General features: G+C 40.4%; 1 pseudogene; it reads left to right on the plus strand.

Moving 5' to 3' along the window:
* Positions 1-4,738: 4,738 nt before the first annotated feature.
* Positions 4,739-9,312, plus strand: LOC114890715 (annotated as a pseudogene).
* The last annotated feature ends 371 nt before the right edge of the window (positions 9,313-9,683 follow it).

The following is a 9,683-nucleotide window of genomic DNA, read 5'->3' on the forward strand; positions in this document are numbered from 1 at the left end:
AATTTCTGAATTTTTGTCATGTCATTAGTATTTTAAGCCATGAAATAGGTTTCTTTTTCTAGGGAAAATGAGTGTCAATGCATCTGTAGTTGAATAAGTTGTGTTTATTCCTCGTTGCAAGGTGAGAGAACCTACACCATGGAGAACCTGGAGTATCTCAGAAAAAATGTGCTAGAAAGGACTTGTTATAGGATTAGGACTAACATTAGGTGATTTATGGGGGTGCATAAGGAAGTAGGGTTTTGCTCTGGATTGAATGCAGTGAGGAAGTAAGGGTAATTTTATGATTGGATGTCTTCATAAATCTTTTCTGTAAGGTAGGAGGGTTAAAGCTAAAAGTGTAAAAGGTAAAGAAGCAGCCATCAGTTATGGCCAGGATAAGGGAATATTTGGTTATTCTAAAGGTTTGGACAATGTTCATGTTCCTCATGTGTGTTCAGACATTATTATGGAATGGTCTTGTTTTTGTCTTGATCTATCCTGGTCACAGTGGTGTTGTCTGATATTGGTGTTCTAGAAATTGTTTATGTCCAACAGGAGAACACCAGGCCTACATTTGAGTGCCAGGCCAGCTCTGGATGTCAGGGGTTGCTTTTTTCTTTCTCATTGGTCCTCAATATCTTCCCTCTATGCCCTTCTATGCCTTGTTTTGTGGGCATCTGGTCCTTCATGGAGTCCAGCCCATACTGTGAAAGCTTGCAATTTATATAGTCTTAACCTGAAAAGGACAGAGGGCTTTATCTGCACTCATCTGTCCCAGCTACTAGTTGCTCTACTTATTTAACCTCCTCTAACCCAGAGGAGTTCAAAGAAGTTAAATAGTTTTCCACAGAGTAGCCTAGATTACAAGGCAGAGCATTTAGTAGTAAAAGCATCCACCAGCCTTTAAGGCCTGTGTTTAAATTCTAGCAATAATATCTACTTGCTTTAGCAAGTTGTTTAAAACCCTCTAGTTGCAGTTTCTTCCTCTAGAAAAAGAGCTGAATAAACTTCCCTTTCGGGATTGGCTGACACAATTAGACCTAGTGTTTAGAAAGTGGCTAAGGAAAATCTGATGGCCATTTCAACAAATGGTGTTATTGGTAGAAGTAATAGAAAGAATAGAAATGGGTGTAAAAATTGCTGGCATCTTCCCCTTGTCTTTGAACTCTCCATCTTGTCCCCACACCATTTATATCGCATTGGTTTGCCTTATTGGAAGATATGGTTCAAATTATACATTCTGAGTAAAACTTAACATTTGTTGATAATATAGAAGTATACACTCTTCAATTATGGGAGCCAATTAGTAAGATCACATGAAAGAGACATTTGAGTTGGAATCCAACGATTTATATTTGACTCCTGGCACCATAACTGGGAAGTTTACATCCTACAGCAACTTACCTGACCTTCTGAGTTGTAGATACCTCATCTGTTAAACAAGTATGAGGGGTGGGAGCTAGGGGAGAGTGTTTTGAAGATGACTTTGGGTAATATTTTTGTTTTGTAAGGTATTTTATGTACTGTAAAGCTTTTTACAAAGAAAGTTCTATTATCATTCGGTCCTTATGCATATTTTTATGTGCTCAATTTATTCCTTAAACTAATTTTCAGTTATGGAATGGAAAAACCAGGAAAGCATTCAAATTTCCCTCCGAGGTATTTGAGCTCATACCTTGGGACCCAATTCAGCGAAGCGTATCTAAATCAGTTGCCTTATGTTCTTGGGCTACCAACCAAGAATATAGCCAAATAATGGTGACCAACTTCAAATCCTGCTGTACCAAAAGACTGATCTACTGAGGGCTATGCAGGAAGAGAAGGACAGGACTGCAAACATAATTTACCTATGGATGAGCCATAAAATACAGCATTACCTAAGATAAAGTGCCCCCCTCACTTCCCCGCAAATAGAAGCCAGTCCTAGTCATTTGTTGAGAAGAAAAGAAAAGAACAATGAACATTTACTAACACCATTTTCATTGTCTCAGGGGAGGATGCTAACTTTGAATGCCTACATTGTGTCAGGCTGGAAGAGGTCCTCACAGGAGCCCTGAGGTTTCATTATTATTACCTTCATGTTACAGGTAGGAAGGGACTGGAGTTTAGAATGATTATGCAACTTGTTCCAAATCACACAGCTAGTAAATGGCAGAGTGAGAATTGGAGGTAGATCTATTTGAAGTGAATACATTAGACTTCTTTGAACTTATTGGGGTACTTACTGAGGGAAAAGTATCCCAGCTGAATGGCTCTTCTATTGTCTACATTCCAAAGTAAAATTAATGTTCCTAAAAGAAAGAGGAAGGAAGTTATAGAATTTCGATAAAGGGACATCTGAAAACCCATTTAAGGCATCCTGTCCCCCTGCCTGATGGGTGGATCCTTCTACAGCAGCTGGTCTAGGTCACAGTGACAGGGAAGGTTATAAGGTTCTTACATACCCAGAGCGAAATGTGGGAGACTGTAGCGTCCAACAATTCCAGCCCGATTGGATCTCCTCACTTAGGTCAGAGAGCCCATCCCTAACTCCTCTCTCATGAAACGCATCATGTCTGACCTGCACCTAGCTTTTCTGAATTTCTTCCACCATCTGCTGGTGACATAAAAATCTGCCAAAGCAGTGGGCGGTTTCCCCAGCTTCCTCTTACAACCCTCCGAAGGATTCACAAATGTGAAAAACGTTGTGATATGACAGCCTGCATGGGTTTTTTTGTTTTTTTTTGTTTTTTGCAGTACGCGGGCCTCTCACTGTTGTGGCCTCTCCCATTGCGGAGCACAGGCTCCAGACGCGCAGGCTCAGCGGCCATGGCTCACGGGCCCAGCCGCTCCGCGACATGTGGCATCTTCCCGGACTGGGGCAGAAACCTGTGTCCCCTGCATCGGCAGGTGGACTCTCAACAACTGCACCACCAGGGAAGCCCCAGCCTGCATGTTTTGACCTGTGTAGAATTTAGCAACTGTTGCTTATAAGGAAAATATTTATAGCCTCATTTTTTTTAATGCAAAAAAGAAAACAAATTGCAAATATTTTGTTGATTTTTTAAATCAAGTAAATGGAAATGTGCTCTCCTTATAAAAAAACATTTTAAATATAATAATCCTCTCTCTTCCTCTCTGAACTGTATTTACTTTATGTCCTTAAGTATGCATATTTATCTGTATGAACTCCCAGAAAAAAATACACTTTGATCTTTTGTGTTTTAAAAAATAAATGGAGTACACTCATGATAGAAAAAAATATGCCGCAATTAAAATGAAAGATGTAGACATCTAGGTAGTGATGTATAAAGGTCTCTAAGACTTGTAGTTCAGGAATAAAAACCAAGCTGCAGAACAATACATGCCATATTTGCTGGCTTAATATTTCTAAGTGTGGGTTTCTAGACCTAAATCAGAGCGGCACTCTGACTGTTGAAACCACTGTGGCTTTCAAATTGTAAAGTCTCAAACAACACCTCATAGTAATAGATATCCCAATATATGACGATCCACAGATCGATGGCAAATAAAGACTCCTACTCTTTTCCTCACTTTTGTAATCCTGGCCAAGGCACTCTATTTATTTGTCCCCCTAAAATGTAACATTTATTTCTCGACATCTCTGGGAGATATACAGAACAAAAAGAAGTGGTCCCTAATCTATTGGAGTTATAATCTATTCGGGGTAGAGAAAATACCACATAAAAATTTAAACAATGCAAACTAGTGTGTGGTTCATTGCCAGCTTTGATACGGCTGCTTGAAACTGAGGAGAGTTATCAGTTAGATCCATTAGACAATAACTAGCTTGTCTAGGTATTAAAAAATTGTAATCTGTCTTCACTTTGTTCTTGCAAAATTGCATACCCACCAAGCTTTACGTAGCTTAGACAAGGTACCACAAGATTCACTTCACCACCCCCCATAAATAGTACCTCTGGCATACGAGCCTTAAGGTGTGTGCCCAAGTTGTTTTTCAGGAACAAGGAGTCACCTCTCATCCAGTTCAAACCTGTTGAGACCACCGATCCCTCACCTGGGCCTGCTCAAGTGTCTGATAGGTGACCTTTTGACATCAGAGGGCCAAAAACTCCACCCTCAGAACATACTAATGTCACAATTTTCTGAACACGTGTCCCATGAAGAAACACGAAGCTCATTTTTACCTGCGCAGAACGACAGTTACTTCACCTTTTTCCTACCTCCAATCACCTTCCCCCAAGTCTCAGACCACCCTGTTTCTTTATCCCTTAAATATCCCAAGCCCCTCGCCTTTGAGGAGGCAGATTTGAGATTTGTTCTTCTCTCTTCTCACTTGACTGCTTTGCGAAAAAACCTTTTCTTTGACGCAAACCTTGGTGTCTCAGCGTTTGACTTGGTGCCCATCGGGCAAATAAACCTGATTCGGTAACATAATGAATTGAGAAAGCGGGGGCTGTCTGTAGACTAGACTAGACTAGAGGTGATTCCTATAATCCAGAAATAGATAAGAATCGTTAGGGGTTGATGGATGATCTGGGTAGCCCATCTACCCGGTAATTCAACAAGCTCTTAATTGGCATCGTACACTGTGTCAAGAACCAGTATTCTCTATGTGTTGTGCAACATTTCACCTGGCCTGACTAATGAAAACTAAATGCATTTGGAATGGAAATGACATATATGTAGGTGAAGTGTTTGATGAGCTCTTTTGCAACCCTGATCTATGTAAACAAACACAAATAAAGGAAGACAAACATCACTCAGTTAGCCTATCCAGGAGCAAGGTTTGAAAATGAAGATCCTTTTACCACTGACCTTTCTGGTTTTTATTAGTTCTCCAGGTTGGACAATAGAGAGGCACTACTACATAGGCATTAGAGAAACTACTTGGAATGATGCTCCTACTGGTAAATATATGCTCAATGTAATGCCTATTTCAGAAGATCAGTAAGTAATACCTTCACACTGAAAAAGCTGCTATCAGAAGCAAACGTTGATAATTATTATTCACTGATAAAATGCTGCTAAAGAATTTTCCATGATTGACCCTTTCAGGGCACATTTGCTATTAGAACCGCTTCCTTTGAATTTTTAGTATAAGCATGACATGGAAGACAGCTATTAATATAAATCAGAAATTGCTCCTTCCTGGGATTATTGCCACTCTTGCCCTCATGATGCATATTTCAGGAATTATCTCTAATTCTGTATTTATCATCGATTTTGTTTGAGTGGTGCTTAAGATGTAAAACAACGCTTTTCCTTCTCATGTGGAGTCTATGGCAGAGATTGTAAAATTGCAGCTCTCTTCTTGATTTCTCTGTTCAGATCATTGGGACGAGGGAATCTAGAGGTTATGAGTCGGGTTCTGATTTACTCTGCTTGTGTGCCAAATTGCCCCCAATTCTACCAACAAATCCACGAATCATTGAAATGTGTAAACAATCTTAACCTGTAGGAATTGATCTGATGCTTGAGAGCTAAAATAACCTCAGGGTAGGGTTAGAAACCTTTCGTGATTCAGTACAAAGAATTTGGTAAGTCATTTAAACCGAAATACCATGTATATTACTTGCTACATTTGCATTTGATCTCTTCACCAGAACTTCCAAACTTCTCCTTGCCTACTACCCTGTTTTTGACTCCTTCTAGATTTTCACCAGTGTCTGGGTTTGCTCTATAAAATTAGGCTGTAACACTTCTTACTTCTAGTTTCAGTAGATTTAACACTGTTTTCTTTCAAGTCAAACATTGTTCAAGTTCCTGTTTGTTTGTTTGTTTACAGAGAGTTTCAGTCCCAAACATATCTAAAACAAAGCCAAGATAGGATAGGACCTGTTTATTAAAAGGCTTTGTATTTTGAGTACATGGATGATACATTTCAAACGATCATTGAAAAACCATCCTGGTTGGGATTTTTAGGTCCAATCATGAAAGCAGAGACTGGAGACCTCATTTGTGTACATGTGAAAAATTTTGCTTCAAGAAACTATAGTTTCCATCCTCATGGAATCAACTGCACTAAAGAAAACGAAGGTAAGTGGGTCCCCTTTCCTTAGATTCCTGAGCTTTTGCTTATGAAGGGCATGTGACCAAAACCTCAGGAAAAGCAAGGTAATCGTGAACTAGGAGTAGTTTGGGGTGAATGTAGACTTTTACTTCAGATGTCTTTAATTTTTATATCCCAGATTGTTCTGTAATTTCTCATTTGAAATGAGTGGACCCTCCCCCCTGCACCCAGTGCAATTTCTGGAAAAGAAAACACACTTTTCTCTTATGTAAATAAATAAATAATTGGGGGATGGATAGGAGACACTCATGAGCTAAATATTAGGTTGGCAGAAATATTGTTCTGCCTTCATCTCATTTCCATTTCCTAGCGAATGAGGATTAGCTTCTTGGAAAACACCACTGTCAGGTGAAGTCACTATTTTCCAGACAGTAAGTTTCTTCTCCCCTAAACATTCACACTCACAGCTGCCTGATGGTGTTGGAAAAAGGAAGGGAAGAGAAAGCTACCAAATAGGGTTTTGTGTTCAACGTGGAGCCAGGTCGTCTCAAAAGATGATAAATGATAGGTTGGTCACGCTTCAAAGTCTTCTGTTGAATGAAGGAATGTTACCTATAATTATCAGATTCCAGCTTCCGGAGGTGGAGATGTGAAGCCAGATTCTAGGAGAAGAAGCAAAAAAAGAGAGCAAGACGCCAGCTTCAGACTAAGGTAGTAGCTCAGTATGATATCAGCTATGCAGAAGGCCACTTCCCGATGCCTGTGGGCAGCTTGTAGATAACATGGAGGCTCTTGAGGCCCTGGGTCCCAAAGCCTGATTTGCAGTATAGAACATACAGAGGGCAACTCAGGATCCTAGCTCTCTGTATCCAAGATCTAGCACATAGTAGGTACACAGTAAATATTTGTGGAATCTATCAATAAAGGTGATGATAGTCTGTTAATATGCTGCCTGACTCATTCCAATTTAGTCTGGAAACTGGCCAAGCTGGGCATTCAGGTAGAAACCAAGTAAGGGGGATCTAGGGAGACAGGAAGCAGGAGAAAGGAAGGTGGAGATGCACACTTTATTCTAAAAATACAAATTAACATCCATTCATAACTTAATGGAGAAAGCGTGGATCACATGCAAAACAGTGTCGTCTGGTGGTTACTGTGACCACACTGCAGGTTGTTTTCTAGGCGCTCTCTATCCTGATAACACTACAGGCCTGCAAAAGGAAGATGACCGGCTAGAACCAGGGGCAGGGTATACTTACCCGTGGTTTGTAGAAGAAACTCAGGGGCCTTGTCCCAATGACAGTTAACTGCATGACACGGATGTACCACTCCCATGTAGAAACTCTAAAAGATGTGGCTTCAGGACTTCTTGGACCAATTCTGACTTGTAAAAGAGGTTACATTTTAAAAATCTCATTGTAGCAATAGAGCCAACCAGGATACGTGGGGTCTCCCTCACTCTTCCAGTGGAATTTTGCTATCAAATGACCTCTCTTTGCCTGGCTTGACCTTGATTCTCCAGTCAAGAAAGTAACGTTGCCACTGGAACTCTGAGCTCTAGATGGCAATCTTGAGTCCAATGCCTCCATTCAAGTCCAGGAGTGCAGGTTGGACACTAGATGGTAGTCAAACCCAGTAATCGTCACCTTAGCCACCTTCACACAAAACTCTGTCACCCTTGTACAGAGAAGTGTTGAACCCACAGCGTGGGAGGAAACAGGGAGATGAGAGGCTGTCTGCCTGTTCCTTGCATGCTCAGTTCCTTAGGTTTCTGTCTGTGGAGGTGCAAGATTTTCCTCTTACATTTTGAGTGGAATCAGTTAGAATCACTAGTTTATTTCATAGCAAAAAGAATTTCTGCAAAGAGGAAGTTCTGCTGTTTTGCTATTTTGTTTCAGGAACCCTGGATAGAGACATGGAAAAAAATATCCACGAGTCTCACGTTCTGATGTTTTCTATAACTGGAGAACCGTAGCTGGTATATCGATGACAATATTAATATATATACTGAATCTGGCCAAGTTAATGCTAGAGTTTCTAGCTTCTGGGAGAGCAATCTCATGTGCTGTAAGATTATAAAGAACTTTCTCATTCATTATAGCCTATAATTCTAACTTCTATGATTCTATTTCGTGATTTCCCTTTGTTTGAGTTGGTTTAAATGAGTTTTTATTTCCCAGTTTTTTACCCCGGGTATGCTGGTTGATAGACAAGTCATCTAGTAAATCCTCTTGGTTTCCAAAGTCTCATAGCAAATAAAGTTGAACAGATGCATTTGTTTCTAACATCTGATATTGATCAAAAGTAGGTGGTGACAGCAGAGCAAAGATGTAATTTTAAGGTAATAAAATATTATAGAAGAACAAAGACATAACTGACCAGATATCTTATGGAAATGTGTTTCTATGTAGAACCTTTCAGAAAAGATGCTCCTGTTATCTCAGTCACCTTTATCCTTGTTTTCTTCTTCCATGGACTTAGCTTCTTTCTATTCTTTTCCCTTTTTCACTGTTTCCCACTTTTTAGCTTACTTTTCCTCCTCTTGCCTCTAAATTTGTATGCTCCTCAGTTTAATCAGAAATAATGCTTATGGCCTCTTTTTTGGGAAAACAAATCAAGTCCTGTCGTAGATTATGCATGAGAACAATGATGATACTGCCAGGCTTATGTGATGAGAAAATGCATAGAATGTATACCATGTGGCCTTGACCTAACATGCTTGATAGGTTAATTTACATCTGTTTTCAGCAATAAATGGATACATGTATGGAAATCTGCCCAATCTCACCATGTGTGCAGAGGACATGGTCAAGTAGTATTTTATTGGCATGGGAGGTGTGTTGGACACACACTCCATCTTTACCCACGGACAAACTGTGATCTCTCGGAATCACAGAAAAGACACCGTTACTGTCTTCCCTGCCTCAACGCAAGATGCCTTCTTGGTGGCCAAGGGTGCTGGAGAGTGGATGCTGGGCTGTCAGATACATGGTAGGGATTTATTCCTTTTACACAATACAGGGTCAGGGGACTCCCAGGGTTACGACCCATTACAAATGCCTCATCTTTCAAATGGGGGAAACTGCTATTGGGGAGGTGATAAGATTGCCTTTTGGAAAGTCAGTGACATAGTTAGGACTAGAACCCACGTCTCTGACACCTTTAACTTTATGGTAATAAACCCTTTTAGGTATATAGGGATTATTTTTGTTGTTGTTTTTACAAAAAAGAAGTTTATATTCATTAGCTGGTGAGCCTTACAAGAAAACCCTGAGTGTCAGACAGAGCATGTATTATTACACCTTTTTAAAATTACTATTTATTTATTTTATTTTATTTTGCAGTACGTGGGCCTCTAACTGTTGTGGCCTCTCCCGTTGCGGAGCACAGGCTCCGGACGAGCAGGCTCAGAGGCCATGGCTCACGGGCCCAGCCGCTCAGCGGCACATGGGATCCTCCCGGACCGGGGCTCGAACGCGCGTCCCCTGCATCAGCAGGCGGACCCTCAACCACTGCGCCACCAGGGAAACGCACACCTTTTTTTAAATTGAGAAAACAAGTTCCAAGAGGTTAAAACACTTAACCAAAACCCTATGAAAGCCAGGAATTATGTAGGACCAAGTAATTCTAATCCAGTACCCAGTAAACCTCTTTATTTTAGTTTATTTCCCTGTTCAATCACACTTCACATTTAATGATAGGAAGGCCTGTTATGAAGTTATTGATC

This window comes from Monodon monoceros, unplaced genomic scaffold (assembly GCF_005190385.1).
Source record: "Monodon monoceros isolate NGI ecotype Baffin Bay Population unplaced genomic scaffold, NGI_Narwhal_1 Super_Scaffold_11, whole genome shotgun sequence".
Lineage (NCBI taxonomy): Eukaryota > Metazoa > Chordata > Mammalia > Artiodactyla > Monodontidae > Monodon > Monodon monoceros.